This window comes from Pinus tabuliformis, chromosome 5_1 (genome assembly GCF_031772625.1).
Source record: "Pinus tabuliformis cultivar Carrire ecotype Pingquan chromosome 5_1, CPIR1, whole genome shotgun sequence".
Classification (NCBI taxonomy): Eukaryota; Viridiplantae; Streptophyta; class Pinopsida; order Pinales; family Pinaceae; genus Pinus; species Pinus tabuliformis.
The window spans coordinates 434,248,114-434,267,758 of record NC_142305.1 but is presented as its reverse complement, the minus strand read 5'-3'; positions in this window follow the sequence as shown (position 1 = coordinate 434,267,758).

The window sequence follows — 19,645 nt, the reverse complement described above, 5'->3', positions numbered from 1 at the left end:
TGCGACGTTTGAATAAATATTATAAACCCTAAAATAAACATGGTTGTCCATTGTTGACCATTGTTGATTTTCATATTCCCATAATCTTTGTCACAATGCGACGTTGAACCATGGTTAGCCATCATTTATTTTCATATTGAGACAATATTTGTCACAATGCGACGTAGGACCATGGTTGATTTTCATATAGAGACAATCTTTGTCACAATGCAACATTGGACCATGGTTGACTATGATAATATTATTTAATGTTATTAATATTAATAATTAATATTAAAATTAATATTTATAAATATTAATAATATTAAAAATATTAAAAATAATATTAATATTAATAATTAATATTAAAATTAATATTTATAAATAAATGAGAGTACCTTTATAAATTAATATATTAATATGTCGCTATCATTCTAAATTGTTCCAAGATATATTTTCCAAAAGCATAAGGAAACTATCTCACATTTCAGGTAGGCTAGGGCAGCAGTGAAGCATATGTTGAAGGGTGACCTATTGTGGAATGAACAAAGTTACAGTGAGGAAAAGGAGCAGGAGGCACCATTACCGGAGGTTATGATATAAATGTGTAGAAGTAAAAAATTTATATCATATATATAACTATTGTTACAATCAATAAAAAAATATCACGATATATGTTTTTTTACGGTACATAATCATTTTTTATTTTTATATTTTTCTAACAATATAATAACTCCTGAGATTATGCTTTGTTCACCTTAAATTAAATAGAGGCTGGCTAATGAAATTGTCTGAATTTATATATGTGATCAGCTGTTTAGTTCTGCCACCACTCTGTAAATTTTGTTTTATCTTCTGCCTTGTTCATCTAAATGCAATTTCGTTACACATCAATGTCAACATGATTCTAACATGATTCATGCTATTTTCTCTTTTTGAAACCTGGCAAAACAATTTGTCAAATGCTTAAATTTCGTTCACTCAGTCGAATTTTTATCTTCTTAATAAATATTAGACAGAGTAGGGTAAAGCTTACAATCACTGATAATGGCGAAGCGTAGAGAATGACAGTCGCTACCATTCCTGCAGTTCCTACAATGACCTTCTTATGCTTCTGGTCATGTAGACCACAAAACGAAGCTACCACAATAGTCTCAAACACCACCAACGCACAGGCAACCATCACAGAATAAAATTGAAGAGGGCTATTGCATACAGTAACCCCGAGAAGCTCTCTGTAGTTCTCTTTTCTATCACACTCTTGAATGTTGTACTATTCATCAATATCGCAGAAAATAAATTACTCTTACATCCAATATGGCGGTTTATTTCTAGTTGAATTGTATTCTATTAAAATATACGCGCTGGAATCATGGAGTGAAAATGATTATACTCACATTGGTGCACCATACATGAGCAAAGCGATGGCACTTCCTGAAATGTCATGACAAATCAGAAAAGTCAGTGGACATGATTAACATCTTTGTTCATATATAACTAACACGACTATCTAGAAGTTAAAAATTATGCCTAGTGTGATCAATAGACACATAAATTCATGTCTATGCTTATAGAATACTGAGACAGAGCTTTATATTTAGAGATATGGTAGCGTCTAGGGACCTAAAATTCCAATCCCCAAGCGTATGAAGTTGTTCATCATTTCTTTGTTCTCACACCGCAAGTTCTATATCTGCGCCGCGAGGAAAATAAGAAAGAAAGCAATGCCTCTCAGTGAGGAGGTGGCCCAAAGTCTTAATATGCTTATAGCATTTGCAGTGTGAGAGAGAGTGGCTGTATACTTATAGGCTATAGCGAGAGTGGCTGTATACTTACACCCGTCTCCTTCCTTCTGATATTACTTCGATTTATTTCTAGCTATACCATTCCAGAAAAACCTATGTGACTCAAGAATTCTGTCTTTAGGCTTCAAGAAAAGACCGTGGAACAGTTGCCCATATTGCCAGATGGAGATATTTGATTTAATTAAATTTAAAATAAATATTTTATTTTTTTTAAACTTAAAAAAAAATCATAAATATATAAATGATTAAAATAACCCCGATGCGAACCATTATCGCATCACAAGAACCACAAGTGGACTGGAAGGGACCTTTGGAACCGCCAAAGTCCGAACTCCGATAGCCTGAACCCGAACCATTATAGAGAAGAATGGAAAGGTTATTGGGTTCGGGCTGTCAAAGTTCGGACTTCGGCGGTTCCAAAGGTCCCTTCCACTCCAATAACCCTGATGCTATAGAGAGAGGTTCAAACGGAAGAACCATGCCATTCTTGGCCTTTCCCGAGTTAGCTGCAGTCGTTGCCCCTAATCTATCCGATAAATATCTCGTAGACGATACACCACTTCTCCTCATAATTTCACTAGCATGAGCTGCAACCCATTGCACAAATAATTAATCAACAACCATTGCACAATAAACAACTTTCGAAATAAATTTAATATATTCATATCCTTACCCTCAGATGCGGATTCTTCAATGGACTTCCCTTTAGAGACTGCACGAGAGCTCAATTCAACCTCCATAGTTTCTCTTGTCCTGTTTGCATGCTTCTCCCCTAAAGCCTCTTCAAACACCACCGCCTGGGCTTTCCCAAGAGCTGCATGAAATCTGATCAATTCAATAAGAAAATCGGCAATGTCGCTATCATTCTAAATTGTTCCAAGATATATTTGCCAAAAGCATAAGGAAATTTTCAGGTAGGCTACGGCCGCAGTGAAGCATATGTTGAAGGGTGACCTATTGTGGAATGAACAAAGTTGCAGTGAGGAAAAGGAGCAGGAGACACCATTACTGGAGGCTGAAGGGAGTATACGGGTGTATATTCCCTAGCATTTGTATCGTGTTGTACAAAGTTAAGCGTCGCTGTTTTTGCAACTCTCCATGAATTCTCCTCTCATCTCCTACACACAAAGCGCACTTCAGCAGAAGACTCTTTTCTTCGTCGAATACATGAACTTCTTGGGCTTCAACATTCAAGCTTTCTTGAACTATCTATTCACTAGAGGTTTGCAGGATATTGTTATTTACAACAATCTCCGCTATTGTTCCCTCGCCACCACTTCCCATTTTTCCTGTACCACAATCAAACAAAAAAATCCAACATTTGTTTTTCAACACGTACAAACACCCAGTCACTGCTACAATCTCATCAAAACCTAAAATAATATCAATTCAAAATAATGCATGGCTATTAATCACATGCTCCTAAGTATTACAAATCAAGCACTACAAAGACTTGATTTTTTTTCTGCAAATTCAACCACTGCCCCTTATAATTCGATAGAGCATATCTACAGCATAACGCAGTGTTGGAGAGATTTAGCCATATTAAACTGCCAATCATGCCTGAATTATGCCCAGTTACAAATCTCTGCATGTCCAAATGGACCTATTGGCTCTCAGTTCATATCCATGAATTACTATTTGTGTTCTGAGTAGTGTGACAGGTCGTGTAATTGTTAAATTAACGAAGAAAACACTTGGCAAACAGTTGAATAGCCTTATGTTTCAGAATACGAAGAGGTATAAGATGCATGTTTCACAAACCTGAGGAAAACCATCGCTCGGTTGTTCATCTTTGATCCAGGCGTCGTTAGGTTAATGTAACCAAATGAAATGATCATGCGAATAGGCTTACATTTCAGAATACGAAGAGCTATAAGATGCACGTTTCACAAACCTGAGGAAAATCGTCGCTCGGTTGTTCATCTTTGATGCACGCGTCGTTAGGTTAATGTAACGAAATGAAATGATCATGCATGTGTTCATTATTTATTTTCTTAAATTTTATTTTTCCTAATCCTTATACGTGTCCATAATTTGTCCTAATCCTTATACGTGTCCATAAATAATAAGCACAGTAAATTTTTAATCATGCTTTGTAAAAAATTAATTTAAGTATGGTCTAAGTATGTGTTCTAGACATGTAAGAAAGTTACTGTAGCGAATTTCATTCATTGATTTAGTGACGACTACAAGAATATACTGACATCTTTCAATTCAAGCCATTGATCAAAAAGATTAATTAAGAAAATGATTAACTTGCCGATTCTGATAGGGAGTCATGCCTATCTGTGTAACAAGTAGCGCAATTATGTTAATAAATTGGTTCTTATTTTCCATTTGCTTTACCTATATGATTTTATTTTATTTGTTGTTTGATAATATGCCATAATAAATATAAATTAATTAATATTTAAAATTTTAATTAATATAAAATAAATGACTATAATATATTATACCAATATTTTAAATTTATAACAATAACATAAAAAATTAAATTAAAAAACATAATTAATAATATATATATTAATCACGAAGGAACATTGAGAGCAATGGAGACAATAACTAGGAGAGAGAGATTAGTCATCCATGGCCTCATGGTTGGTGAAGTTGTTGCTGGATCACAGTTATGTAGTTCGAGCTATCGTTAGTGATTTAGTCTTGAAGTCCAATCAAGCAACCGAAGAGCGGCCTAGTGTGGTGATCCAAAATGGATCCTAGAACACTCTCTAAGTTTTCATGAACTCTCTAAAAATTATGCCAAAGATTCAAAGTCTTATAAAGATCAAGCTATCGAAGGGAATCTTTAGACAGTTGCAATGGCGATCAACGCAGATCAACGAGGGTCGTCGATCTAGCGCGCAGAGCGGCAGACCATGGTAACGCACGCTGACACCAACTAGCAAATGCAGGGACAAATTTAAGAAGCGCAGGTAGTTTTCGATATGTGATTAGCGACAAGTTGCTAATCACATATCGTAGGGAAAACCTCTCAGTAAAGAGAAGCCCCAAGCACTAGGACCTGAAATAATTATAAAATGCGGAAAATATTGTTTCGATTCCGTCAGAGCGAGATTCCACAAAACTGGTAGGATATCAGATAGGCTTCAAGCGGTAAGCGGTTTCGACTGAGTTTTGCCTGATGCCACACAGCGATTGCCATGTGTCCCGGCGAGGAGAGAGAAAACCGCTCACATCGGACGGGTAGACATCATGCTACTCAGCCACTCGATATGAATGACAACGGTAGGATCTGGGGCCCCCAGATCAACGACAAAGATGCGTTTCGATGGATGACCAGATTTGACAAGATTATAAAGAAAGATCACATAGGATTTGAAGTCTGATATGGACGATGCGTTGGCAGAAGGTCGTGTTTCACGGGCATTCTTGGAGTTAACGGAAAAACGGTCGTTTCAAATATGTCCAAGAGAACTGACACTCATCCGTTATGAAATAGGTGGCCACCTCCCTGTGAGGCGTTATATAGTGACTGATTACGTAGGACAGAGGGATTCAAACGGACAGAGGCAGGGGAACCGGAAAGTCGGGAAGCGGAAACGAACAGTCAGGGAGCAGACTGGATTTAAAGCCACAAACTGACAGAGAGTAAAGAAGGGAGGCAGTAAGCCAGAGATAGAGAGAGTCAGAGAGTCTGTGTACTCCAAAGAAGGCTTGAGAGGTTCAAGCAAACTCCTCTGCACACCTGTCATGTATTGAGTCTCAGATTGGGCTCATACTATTGTAATCAACAGAGACCGAGAGTCAGTGAGGAGAGTCTATGTACTCAAAAGAGACTTGGGGGATCCAAGTACAGTCTTACTGATTTGTATCTATTGTGTGAGACTCAAATTGAGCTCACTGTTGTAAAAACTCTGCTATGAAGACATAATAGAGAGGCCACCACTGAAGGCTGGACCAGGAGACATAGCCCAGGAGTATTGGGTGAACTCCTTATTAAACTTGTTGTGTTTATATGTGTTGCCTATTATGTTTTCTTTTATTGCTTCATTGCCTGTGTATTTCGCAATCTTATCGATCCGTTGCACAAAATAACATGGGCACATCCATGCACATGAGTCTGTAATACCTTATTAATTGTCTTAGATCAAATATCAAATCAAGTGGTATCAGAGCTTTAGGTTGCTAAGGTTAGACAAACTTGTGCTGGACTATTTGTGAATGATAACTAGATCAAAGCTTAAACTAGGAGGAGGAGAATTGGCTGAATTTAACCTAGAAATTGGTAGAGTCTATACTAGGAGGAAAATGTCAGAAGAGATTCCCTTGGAATTAGACCCTTAGTTCATGGACAATTTCTTTACTATGAGAGCCATGGTAGAGGAAATGTATAGAGAATTTAAGAAAGGTCGAAGTGAAGATTCTTCAACTTCCCAGCATAACAAAGGAGCAGAATAATCTCTTCTCAATGACATCTAAAGGCAAAGGGAAAGAAGAAAAGCTTCTGACACCTCCTAATAGCCCTGAAAATAAAAATAAAACATCTTTGATTAAATTAGATGTTAAATTTGATTTGCCAATATATGATGGAGAGTTGAATGCAGAGAAGCTGGATAATTGGATTAGACAGATTGATGTGTATTGCAGGGTGCAGAGCATTGATTCAGACAGAAGTAAGATTCAGTTGGCCAGCCTACGCCTTGGAGGAACTGCCTTGGTATGGTGGGAAGGCAGGACACAAGCTGACATGAAGAAGCATGGTAAAATCCTTTCTGTCTGGAGTGAATTTGTTTCTGCAATTAAAAAACAATTCTATCCACTAGCTTATATGCAGCAAGCTATGATGAGTTGGCAAACTCTTCGCCAATTGAAAGGGCAAAGTGTACAAAGTTACACCTAAGAATTTAGAAAAAGAGCTTTGATTCTAGGACTTTCTTTAGACTCTGCTGAAACTCTGCTGAAGTATATAGGTGGTCTACATAATTATTTGAGACATACCATTCTCATGTTTAATCCTACTAGCATAGATGAGGTATCTGTTCAGGCTACACATCTAGAGGCTAGGGGCAAGAATGTGAACCCAGAAGTTGGGGGATCATCAAAACCCACTGCAAGCAAGAACAAGGAAAAGAGAAAGAAAAAATGGAAAGAGAGGAAGACAAATGCAGTACAAAAGACCAAACCTTCGTGCACTCACTGCAAGAAAGATGGGCATGATGATGAACACTGCTGGATTTTGCATCCGAAGTTGAAACCCAATAAGTTCGGTGGAAAAAAGAAGAAGACTGATGCAACTATTCAGAAGGATTTGGGGTTAGACTCAGGGGATGAAACAACAATCACAACCACAAGTATAAAAGCTAAAAATTCTAAAGCATCTACTAGTAATTCTGCACAATCTACTGATAATGAAGAAAATGAGAGGAAATGACATGAGCTTTTTCATATTAGAGTTATTTCCAAGCATCAAAAGATTGATACTGTATTTGATAGTGGTTCACAAGTAAACTTAATTTCTGAAGCAATTGTAAAGACACTGGGATTACTAACCACACCTCACAATAAGCCATATCCATTGGGTTGGTTATGTGATACAACAAAGCTACAAGTGACTAGACAATGTAAACTTAGGTTTTCTTTTGGGTCATAGTTTGTAGATGAGGTTGAGTTAGATATCATTCCCTTGGATATATGTGGAATTGTTTTAGGAACTCCTTACTTGTATGATAGAAAAGCTATTTTCTACAGAGCTGAAAACAAGTATCAACGCGTTAAAGATGGAATTGAATATATTGTAAGAGCTCATAAACTCAAGAATAATTATACTCTCATAAACTCAGGGCAGATGAAAAGAATTATAAATTCATGCAAACAATTTTTACTGATGGTTGTAAAGGAAAAGAAACCTGATAAAACCAATGTGTTTGAAGGTTGTGATGCTAAACAACAAGTTGATTTAGAAAAAGTTGTTTCAGAATATGGTATGCTATTTCAAGAACCTAAAGGTTTTCCACCCAAAAAGGAAATAGTACATGATATTAATTTGCAGCAAGATGCTTCATTGCCTAACATCGGAATGTAAAGGTTATCTGCTTTAGAGAATGCAGAAATCAAGAAGCAGGTACAAGAGCTACTCGAGAAAGGGTTCATAAGACCTAGCACATCACCATGTGGGTCTCCAATTGTCTTGGTGAGAAAGAAAGATGGCTCATGGAGAGTGTGCATTGATTACCGAGCACTGAATAAGATAACGATCAAAAACCGTTATCCCCTTCCTCGCATAGATGATCTATTAGATCGGTTGAAAGAAGCTGTTTAATTTTCCAAGTTGGACTTGCATAGTGGCTACCATCAGGTCAGAGTCGCAGAGCAAGATGCATGGAAGACTACTTTCAAAACAAAGCATGGATTGTATGAGTGGTTAGTTATGCCTTGTGGCTTAACTAATGCTCCTGCTACTTTCATGAGAGTAATGAATGATGTACTCAAGCCTTTTATTGATGATTTTGTCATTGTATATCTAGATGACATTCTTGTATTTAATAAAACATGGGAAGAACATTTGAAGCATGTAAAGCAGACTCTAGATGTTTTGAAAAGAGAAAATCTTTATTTTAAGCTATCAAAATGTGAATTTGGCAAAACATCTTTGAATTATTTGGGTCATATTGTAGGGGGTGGTGAATTGAAGATAGATCCCTCTAAGGTTTCAGTCATTATAAACTGGCCTAAACCCAAATCGGCTACAGAAGTTAGAAGCTTCCTAGGAGCAGCACAGTATTGGAGAAAGTTTATTGCTAACCTTTCCTTGATTACAGCTCCCTTACATGCTTTAACAGGATTGAACAAGGTGTTTCAGTGGGGAGGCAAACAACAGAAAGCCTTCGACACCTTAAAAGAAAAGATTAGTACATCACCAATATTAGCACTGCTCGATCTTCAAAGACCCTTTGAGATTGAAACGAATGCCAGTGACTATGCCATGGGAGCAGTGTTGATGCAGCATGGTAAACCCATATGTTATCATTCTGAGACATTTAATTTTGCAGTAGTTAATTATCCCACATATGATAAAGAATTGTATGCATTAGTACAGAGTGTGAAAAAGTGGAAACATTATCTAATGGGCAAAGAGACCATTATACATACTGATCATCAACCACTTCAATATTTACACTCACAAACTAAGTTGCAGCAATCAAGACACTATAGGTGGATGGGTTTTCTACAACAATTTCATCTTGTCATCAAATATAAAAAGAGCATACACAATAAAGTTGCAGATATGTTGTCCAGACCAATCATAAATGCATCTACTATACTTAAGCATAACTCAGTAATGCATGAAAGCTACATTGAACAATATGCTCAAGATATAGACTTTAAAGATGTACATGCAACTTTAAGTCATGGAAAACAAGTAGAAGAATTGGATTATCATGTTAAGAACCAACTCTTGTATCATTTTGGAAATTTATGTATTCCTCAAACCGAAAGAGTAAAGATAATTCGAGAAGCACACACTTCTCTAATATCAGGTCACTTTGGTGGAAGTAAAACAGTTGCACAGCTGCAAAGATTTTGTTATTGGCCAAAAATGCATGAAACAGTTTTTAGATATGTAAGAGGGTGTACCATGTGTGCTAAAAGCAAGCCTAGCAATAGAAAAGTAGGCTTGTACACTCCACTACCAGTTCCTTCTCATCCTTGGGAAAGTGTTTCCATGGACTTTGTTGGGGGATTGCCTAAATCTCGAAAAAGTCATGATTATTTATATGTTATTGTGGATAGGTTCAGCAAAATGTGTATTTTAATACCTTGTAACAAACAGATTACAGCTGAACAAACAACAAAGTTGTTCTTTTAGCATGTATGGGTTCATTTTAGATTACACAGTTCCATTGTATCTGATCGAGATTCCGGATTTGTTGGGAAATTTTGGTCGAGTCTATGGGAATTGATGGACACCAGACTAAAGAAGAGCACAACTTTTCATCCACAAACAGATGGCCAAACAGAGGTGGTCAACCGGACAGTGATCCAGATGTTCAAAGGCTATTGCAGCAAGAATCCCAAGCTTTGGGATGAACATTTGTGTTATTTGCAACATGCTTACAACTGTGCTAAACATTCTTCTACACAGAGATATCCTTTTGAGACCTATTTTGGTTTCATACCAAGGTCTCCCTTGGATTTTGTCTTTGGTAAAGACATAGCGATTGATGGACATAGTGATGTGGACAAGGCAACCAAGTTCATTGAACAAATCCAAGAGATTCACCAGGCAGTACAGGAACAACTAGAAAAGAGCCAAGCCAAGTACAAGGTAAGGCATGATAAACATCAGACTGAGCATAGTTTCCAAGTTGGTGATCAAGTCTGGTTGTATATCAGCAAAGACAAAATGCAAGGTGAAGGTAAGAATCTTAAGCCAATAAGGTATGGACCTTTCAAGATACTTGAGAAAATTGGTGAGAATGCTTTTCGCCTTGATTTGCCAGCTTACATGCACATTTATTCAGTAGTTAATGTAGAAATCTTGAGACTGTTTGAACCTTCATTGATTGAAGATTCCGAAGAGCATAGCCAGTTGCCTTCTATTGATGATCTATTTCCTGAATATCTCAATTAATTGCAGGAAGATATAGCTCTAGACAAGAAGGTGAGAACTACGCGTAGAGGGGATGTTGAGTACCTCAGAATTGGACTCAAAGGTTCAAAACCAAGCAGTGCAAGATGGATAGAAATTAAGCAAGCGAGGAATCTATATCCTCACTTAATTGATGCTTAAAAACTAACTTTTGGTGGTCCAAAAGCTTTTTCAGTGGGAAGGCGTGATCCAAAATGGATCCTAGAACACTCTCTAAGTTTTCATGAACTCTCTAAAAATTATGCCAAAGATTCAAAGTCTTATAAAGATCAAGCTATCTGAGGGAATATTCAGATAGTTTTAATGGCGATCAGCGTGGATCAATGAGGGTCGTCGATCTAGCGTGCAGAGAAGCAGACCATGGTAACACATGCTGACACCAACTAGAAAATGCAGGGACAAATTTAAGCAGCGGAGGTAGTTTCCTAATCGCATATCGCAGGGAAAACCTCTCAATAAAGAGAAGCCCCGAGCACCCAGACCCGAAATAATTATAAAATGCAGAAAATATTGTTTCGGTTCTGTCGGAGCGGGATTCCACAAAATCGACAGGATATCGTACATGCTTTGAGCAGTAACTGGTTTCAATAGAGTTATGCCCGATGCCACACAACGATTTCCATGCGTCCCAGCGAGGAGAGAGAGAATCGCTCACATTGGACAGGTAGACATCATGCTACTTAGCCGCCTGATATGAATGACAACCGTAGGATCTGGGGCCCCCAGATCAACGGTGAAGATGCATTCTAATGGATGACCAGATTTGACAAGATTATAAAGCAAGATCAAATAGGATTTGAAGTCCGATATGGATGACGCGTTGGCAGAAGGTCGTGTTTCGCGGGCATTCTTGGAGTTAATGGAAAAAAATGACCATTTCAAATATGTCCAAGAGAACTAACACTCATCCGTTATGCAATAGGTGGCCACCTCCCTATGAGGCATTATACAATGACTGATTACGCAGGACAGAGGGATTCAAACGGACAGAGGCAGGGGAACTGGAAAGCTAGGAAGCGGAAACGAACAGTCAGGGAGCAGACTAGCTTTAAAGCCACAAATTGATAGAGAGTAAAGAAGGGAGGCAGTAAGCCAGAGATAGAGAGAGTCAGAGAGTCTGTGTACTCCAGAGAAGGCTTGAGAGGTTCAAGTGAACTCCTCTGCACACCTGTCATGTATTGAGTCTCAGATTGGGCTCATACTATTGTAATCAACAGAGACTGAGAGTCAGTGAGGAGAGTTTGTGTACTCAAAAGAGACTTGGGGGATCCAAGTACAGTCTTACTGATTTGTATCTGTTGTGTGAGACTCAAATTGAGCTCACTATTGTAAAAACTCTGCTATGACTACATAATAGAGAGGCCACCATTGAAGGCTGGACTAGGAGACGTAGCCCAGGAGTATTGGGTGAACTCCTTATTAAACTTGTTGTGCTTATATGTGTTGCCTATTATGTTTTCTTTTACTGCTTCATTGCCTGTGTATTTCACAATCTTATCGATCCGTTGCAAAAAATAACATGGGCACATCCATGCAAATGAGTCTGTAATACCTTATTAATTCTCTTAGATCAAATATCAGATCATGTGGCCATCCGCGAGTATGTGGTGGATCTCAGTGTTTTGTCTCAAGCTGGCTTTTTCAATGGACCTCTGCTCAGCGCATCTTACTGTTGTCTTCAGCCATCTCTGCATGCATTCGTGGCATTGGGAAAACCTACATTGAAGGAGGCATGGGGAAAAATTAAAAAATTTATGTTGGTGTTGCAAGAGAAAATCACCCAAATCTGTGTATGGGAGAAGAGGGGACGTACACAACGCATCTTCACCTTTTAGGATTTTCTACGACTCTGTAATGGCATTTCCATGCATAAGCAATGGACATGCGCTGCGTGCAAAGAAAAAATACGCATTCAACAGTGATGGGCATAGCCCAATGGAACGAGCAAATGACTAGAAGATCAGCATTTTATGCAACCTGGGTTATGGCCCCAACCATCAACCACAGAGGGTAGAGAGTCAATCTAAGATCCAGAGAACTTATATCAGGTTTTTATCAAAACTATTTCTAAAACATTGATAATGATATGGGTACGGGGAACAGATATTGTAATATATCTGAAGCAAAAGGTTAAAAATGTCACAGGTATTTCTGTCTCATCACAAAGTTTTATTTATTCCGAGAAAGTGTTGTAAGAAGAAATTCATTTGAAAGAGTATGGGATTCAAAGAAACTCTACCATTATCTAGAATTTAAGATTACAAGGCGGTACCCCAGGAGCAAGCACACTAGCTAGATCATCATCGACAGACAAGGGCCAGGCTTCTTTCAAGGATGCATTAAGAGGGAAAGCTGCCACACTAGACAAACAAACCCCAAATATGACAATCCCAGGTTCGTACATTGTAGAAAGATGGAAAAAGCTCCAAATTTGTCCATTGAATTACCAAAAGTAAGAGGTCTCTTCAACACTTTACAAGCAAACGCCATCATTTGTCGATTTAATGGTTTTAGGAAAAAATGAGAAGAGCTAAGTGAGTGGATCTACCTCAACTAAACCAGAGATTGCGATATATATGTGTGGGCAAAATGTTTTTTTGTGGTTCAGTTTGATACCCATAAAGATTACAATTTTGTCATAAATGATCAACCATGGTTTTGGGGAAGGGCGGGTCTCTTTGTAACCCCATGGTTTCCTAGTTTTAATGCAAACTGAATGGTGGTTACAAAAACGCCGGTATGGGTAAGGCTACATAATCTCTCACTTCCTTTTTGGCACCACAAGGTCTTAGAAAGCATTGGAAACTCTTTGGGAAGATTCCTAAAGACGGATTGAGAAAGAATGGACAAAGGGATCTTCACATTTTCACATATTTGTGTGGAGATGGATCTAAGTAAAGGTCTCCCAGATTATATTAACCTGAAACAGAAAGATTTTAAGTGGATACAGTGGTTAGATTTTGAAAATACTTATTTTCGATGCAGGGTTTGCCATCAAACGAGGCATTTGCAAAACACATGCAAGCAAGCAAAGAAAAGAATAAAGAAGAGAACGCAAAAGCAAAAAGGATGGCAATTTCCAGAACCTGCATCATTAGATGATGAGGATGAAGAAATGGATGAAACCCAACAACATCAAGAGAAAGAAAAACAACAAGGATCTCAAGAGGTGGAAGAAGAAAAGAAGGAAGAACAGAACAAACAATCACATAATCCAATCAACTCAATGGTCGTTCCAATTCTTGAGACCCAAGTAGATAGGAATAACAACAATCAAGGCACAGGTGGAACCAAGCGATCTCATGTGTTTGAAAGCTCTGATTCAGATAAAGACGCCCCAAACCTTACAAGATATAATGAGCTGGCAATTGTTACTTCCGCTCCATCACTTGGGGTCTCGCAAAAAGTCCAAAAGAAAAAAGGCAAAAAAGAAAAGTCCAGTTTATCTCGAAATTTATAATTTTATTTCTATTTCTATTTTTTGGTGGCTTCGCTACTGTCTGTCTTGCACACTAGTAGTACTGAACAACTCCGGAATGCATTATACATCTACTCAATATAACTTTTCATTTTATTAATAGAAAATTATTGATTTTTTCCTTGGAAATATACCTATATATCTATATATATATATAGATAAACAATCAAGTCATCTATAATCTTTAATAAAATTAATATGATTTTATATACATTATAATATAGTATTAATATAATTTATATGCATTAGAGTAATAATCAAATTATCTATAATCTTTTTTCATAAGCATTTGTATAACAATAATAAGTTTATATTTAATAATAATCAAATTATCTATAACCTTTTTGTAGAAGCATTTGTATAGCAATAATATGTTTATATTTAAAAATAAATAATTAAATAAAAATATATTTTTATGTATTATTTTTTTTTAATAAATATCATAAATAAATAGAGTTAAACCAATTTCAATTTGATGACATTTTGTTTAAAATTATAATTTTGAATAATTTTTCATTCATTAAATTGAATAAAATTTCATTAATTTTTTTTTAAATAAATAATTTAAGTTTTACAAAATTTAAAATAAGTCTATTAAAACAAAACAATGAATTTAGTCTATTAAAACAAAACAATGATTTTTTTTATTAAAAATTGTAAGGTAGATTTTGATTCTTAATTCTATTTGATTTATTACACTAGATGCATTGAGTTCAATGTCATGTTAATTTGTGATATGATATGATAAGATAGAAGATTGCATTAATTTTGAAGTCACCTCTGTCGCTGACTTAAGAGCTCGATCATATACTCAGCCACAAGGTCATGGAATAGACAAGGAGTGCTTGCAGCAACCTCTTCTTCACATACAGTCTGTTGACCGATGTCTGTTGGGTCATGGCAGCCACAAACACTGCTCGACTCTTTGGCTTCTTCACAGATGGGCCGGGAAGGGGAGGGTGACTTCTCTTCTTTGAGGACTTCGGGCTTTAAGCAATTTGGATCAAAAAGTCCTTTCCCCTTGTCAGATGGCTTGGGATGCTCCTTGGAGGAAGTGCCTTCGTTTTGGTCGTTTCTCATGGTTGTCTTTTTAGATAACTGAAAAGAAATTCGCTTGTGCAGCCGAGTCATCAAGAAATTAGAGAACTGCTTGCAGTAATCATCCATCTCATCATCATTTAGCATTCCATCAAAATCATCTTCCTCTTCTTCATGCATCTTGGCTTCTTGTTCTTTGTCAGGGAAAGAGGAATATTGTCGTCGAAGGCCTCTATTTTCTAACTCCAGTTCCATCAGTCTATATAAAAAGTTCTTTATTATGCTAACCTTATCTTCCATCATCTCGTCCATTTCTTAACAAAAGTAGTTGCCAGAGTGTTTACAATTGATATTCGAACAGTGGAGTCGCCAGGATGTTTACCATAATTTGACAGTGGAGTCGCCAAGGTGAGAGGTCTTCAACCCACACTTCCCTAGCTCACCTAACAGGGGAAATGCAAAATTTTGTCGTACCCAAGGAAAATTATTCTAATCCATTTCCCGACAACAACGCTAGAAAGACGTTGTGGCTAAATCTTGCACCATGCAACACAAGTGCAGCATGAGACAATAAATCTCCCTAGAGACAACCTATCGGTTGATTGTAGACCAGTGCCTAGGAAATCTTAAATAGAGGAGTGTTTGTAAGGTTGTGTGTGAGGGGTTGCAACACACTAATTGTCACGTAAAAAGGTATGAGTGGCTTGGTTCAATAATCTTTCAAAGAGGAAGATTCAGGCCAACTCATGGATCCAAATGTTGGGGGGTATTTGGGGTAATCTCAAAGAGAAATGGTTTCTTCTTCTAGTGGCCGACACATGGGAATGAGACAACTTAAAACTGAAGTCGTAGGAATGATGGAGAGGAGGAAAGGAAGGAAGGGAATAGATGGATAGCGATGTAAAAAATAGAATCCTAAACATCCATGTTCCAGCAGAAAGGGGAATTCAATGGATAGGGCTGTAAACAACACAAAATCCTAAACCACGATTTTCCAATAGAAATATGAAAGAGGGAGGAGATGGAGTGATAGAAACAATGGAGAACTTATTGAGGTTTCAAGCCTATGACGTGGGTACCTCTATCACCAAATAGTGTGAGAAAGGTTGTGCTCATACAGGTACTGTAGGCTATTAAAAAACCAAGTAAATTTGTAATACACACATGCACTATTCTCTATTTAGCAGCCAGGGTAAATCCATGAACCAAGGAGAAACCAACAATCTCATTACACTATTTCAGAGAAGGAAAAAACAACTTATGAAATGAGGTTACAGAAGGGAAAACTTACTGCACATTAATCATGTTAGGAATCAATAGGAAAATACCATTTAACTCAAAGGGTCCAATAACCAGTCCATACACTCAGCAATGATATCAGTGAAACCCCCAGGAACAAGCATATTAGAACCAAAATGGCATCGCAGAGTTATATTAGAACCAAAATGGCATCACAGAGTTCAGCCCTTCTCGGGTCAGAATATCTAGAACCATTGTATTTTGTTTCATCCCCCTATTTATAAGAAGAGGGGGAAAGATTTGAATTACAATCAAAATATCTGAGCCTGAGCCCCAGCTGTCATGCTAGACTAGTTGTCTCGGCTCTATCAGGCTCTGCTACCACCTACCTAAGATTACAACAGGGATCGAATCCCTTTCTTAGAAAAATATAGAAATAAATGCTCAGAGAAAGAAAATCGAGAGAGGAAGGAGGAGTTGTCCCCTTGTTGCTTCAGTGGAGGCCTTGGATAAAGCCACGTCCCTATTGTCATCCTTCTCTTTTTGGCTACTTGAGGCGGTTCACTGCTGCTCGGCTGGCTTATGTCAATTCTACCCTTTACTACGTGGGTGACTTGTTCAGTGGAGAAGGGATGGAGTGGGAAAGGCGTGTGCTCAAGCAGACCCTCTCTATGTAGAGGGATGGGGCACCATGACGTGCCATTAAGTCCTCCTAAGTTCCACCCACACTGCTCTGCAGATGCGCTATGCTTCATTAACTATCGTAGCTGTCGGCCCATTGCCCATTTAAAATCTCTGTAATGGTGCTCTCAGCACACCACAACCGTGGGTATTTTAATCATTTAAAATAGGCGAAACAGGAATCACTTTTGATTTCCCCCCTTAGCCCCCTTATTACAACCCCTTTTTGTGGCTTTCCTCATATGATAGGGCGCTGATACCTAATGTTGAGCCCTTAGGCGCTAAGGTCGTCTGTCGTGTGTCTCGGCGACATTTTCCTTTGTATTGTCTTTTTCTCGCATATCGATGCTTTAACCTGCTTTACCCTTTTCCATCGGAGCGTGCCTGTAGTCCATATGTGTGGTCTTCATAAATCGATCTGTAAACACTTATCGCATCCGAGAGAAATCCCACCTATCGCAATCGACGCCTCTCTATGGCCTTAGCTCTTTACCCCTTGACACCTATTGACTTCATTGCTAACATCATCACTGCCACATGTCACCCTGTGGGTGGTGCCACGTGGCACCCAGAAATAGCCCCACAAGACCCCTGAAAATGCCAAAAATGAATGTCGCGTATCCGCTTGCGACGTCATCTTCCATACCTGCCATGTCATCACTGATGTCATCTGCCATGTCAGCTCAGCGGACCAATCAGAGGCCACCACGTGGTCTCTTGGAGGAGAGACAAAAGAGCCAGCCTGACCCTGTTTTGCAGGCATTTCCTGTGTTGGGCTTCATCGGCCCTCCCTTGGCGAAATAGTGAGAAATCGCAAATCGCACCTTCGCATTTGTCAGTAAGCTTTAAGAGTGAAACCTTGACCCCATCGATGACCGATATGTGATTGCGATGAATTGTCCTGAGCCTCGATTGCGATTTTTCTTCAACACTTAGCCATTTTTTCTCGTTTGTCAAGCTTTCCAAAGTGATTGTTCAATAGGCTCTAACTTTTGCTCCGGAAGTCCATTTTTAGACTTCTATATGTTGTTGGAAAGCTCTTTCCAAGAACTAGGCAATGGAGAGGGTTTGATCTGGGTTTGGTACATTCTATGCCCTGAAAAATGGCTTTAACTTCACTGTTGTTTGGCACTTGAGGCAACTGATAACTTGTGAAGCAATGAGTGACAACATAATCCATTGTACTCTTTTGTCTTCCTTAAGTTTTCCATATTGCCCTTGCATACCTACTCTTTATGATTTATGTTTGTCTTACAACTTATCTAATATCATGAGTAATGTTTGTCTCCTATATGTAAGAAAAGAAGAAAATGTCATAGAAATTGAAAGGATAAAGGAATGGAATAGGTTAATAGTGTACATTGATTTCAACATCGATGTTGATTTCTAATCCTATCATGCAAAGCTTTATGTAGGATTGTCCATACCTACTCTTTTGTTTTCCTTGAGTTTTCCAAATTGTCCTTGCATCATATGCTCTCTACAATTTATATTTGTCTTGCGACTTATCTCTGATCATGGTTAGTCTTTAACTCCTATATGTAAGAAAAGAAGAAAAGGTCATAGAAACAAAAAGGATAAGGGAATGGATAGAGCATATTTTCTATCGTTCAACATTGTGACATTATCTCTTTGCATTCAAATATTTTATTTCATCATTTTTCATCATTCAAGCTATTAACACTCGTTATCTTCTCAATAAATTGAGGTCACAGAGCAAATTTAAAATTAAAATAAAATAACCAAATTAATTAGATGTCAGCAAATTTTGTGTGACACTAAACCTAGATCCATCTTAACTGATTTATCAAGCAATCAAATCTCTCCAGGTACAAATGTTTAGTGAAGTTTTGCACTCAAAAAAATATTTACACGCGGAAAAATTTGATCCCTCTACACACTTATAAATCCAGAGTTAAAATGAATGAAATTTTTTTAATCTTTATAATAAGTACACTAATTATTTTTATTTTTAAAAAATAACAAAAACTATATATTAAAAATTCAATTTGCACAACTAAAATCATAATTGACCTAGAGGTTCATTATACCAAAATAAAAATAAATTATGAAAAATCTCAAAAAAAACCAAACCATACAAAACATTTAAATAATGTTGGCTCATAAAAAAAAAATGTACACCTGAAGAGATTGGATCTCTATAAACTAATGTTAAATCGGTATTTAAGATGAATCTACGCTAATCTAATTAAAAATTATTTAACTCAATTTTCAACTAAAATACCTTTAATTTATGAATAAATACTTGGGAGTTGTCTATAATGCGACTTTTTGGAGAATCCGGTGAGGGAATCGGGCGGAAGAAATTGAGGTTAAATCTTGATTTGTTGCAGTTCAAATGGTCTTTTAACTGCATATTTGGATTCAGCACCCTGAAAAACCCCTGGGACGCTTTGATTGTGCAGAAACTAGCTATCAAACTTGCGATTCCAATAAATTGTTGCCGGATTTTGACCAAATAAACTCACTGGAAAAACTTCCAAAAAATCACATTATAAACAATTGCAAAGACTTGCGGCACTAACCCCACTCTTCACCGAAATTCGAAATCAAATTTCCCTGTCAAATGTAACCTCTAACCTCTGCAACCGTTTGAAAAATATAGTTTCTCTGTAAATATTTAACACCATACGTTACCAAAAAAATGATTAGTTCATTATCTTTTTGTTTTTATTCAACACACTCTGAGTTAATGATTGGATTGGTACATAATGCTTAATATTTACAATATTTGGAAAATGGTCTGGTTTTTTTGTACATCTACTATTTTTATGTAGACTTGAGTGAAGGTGT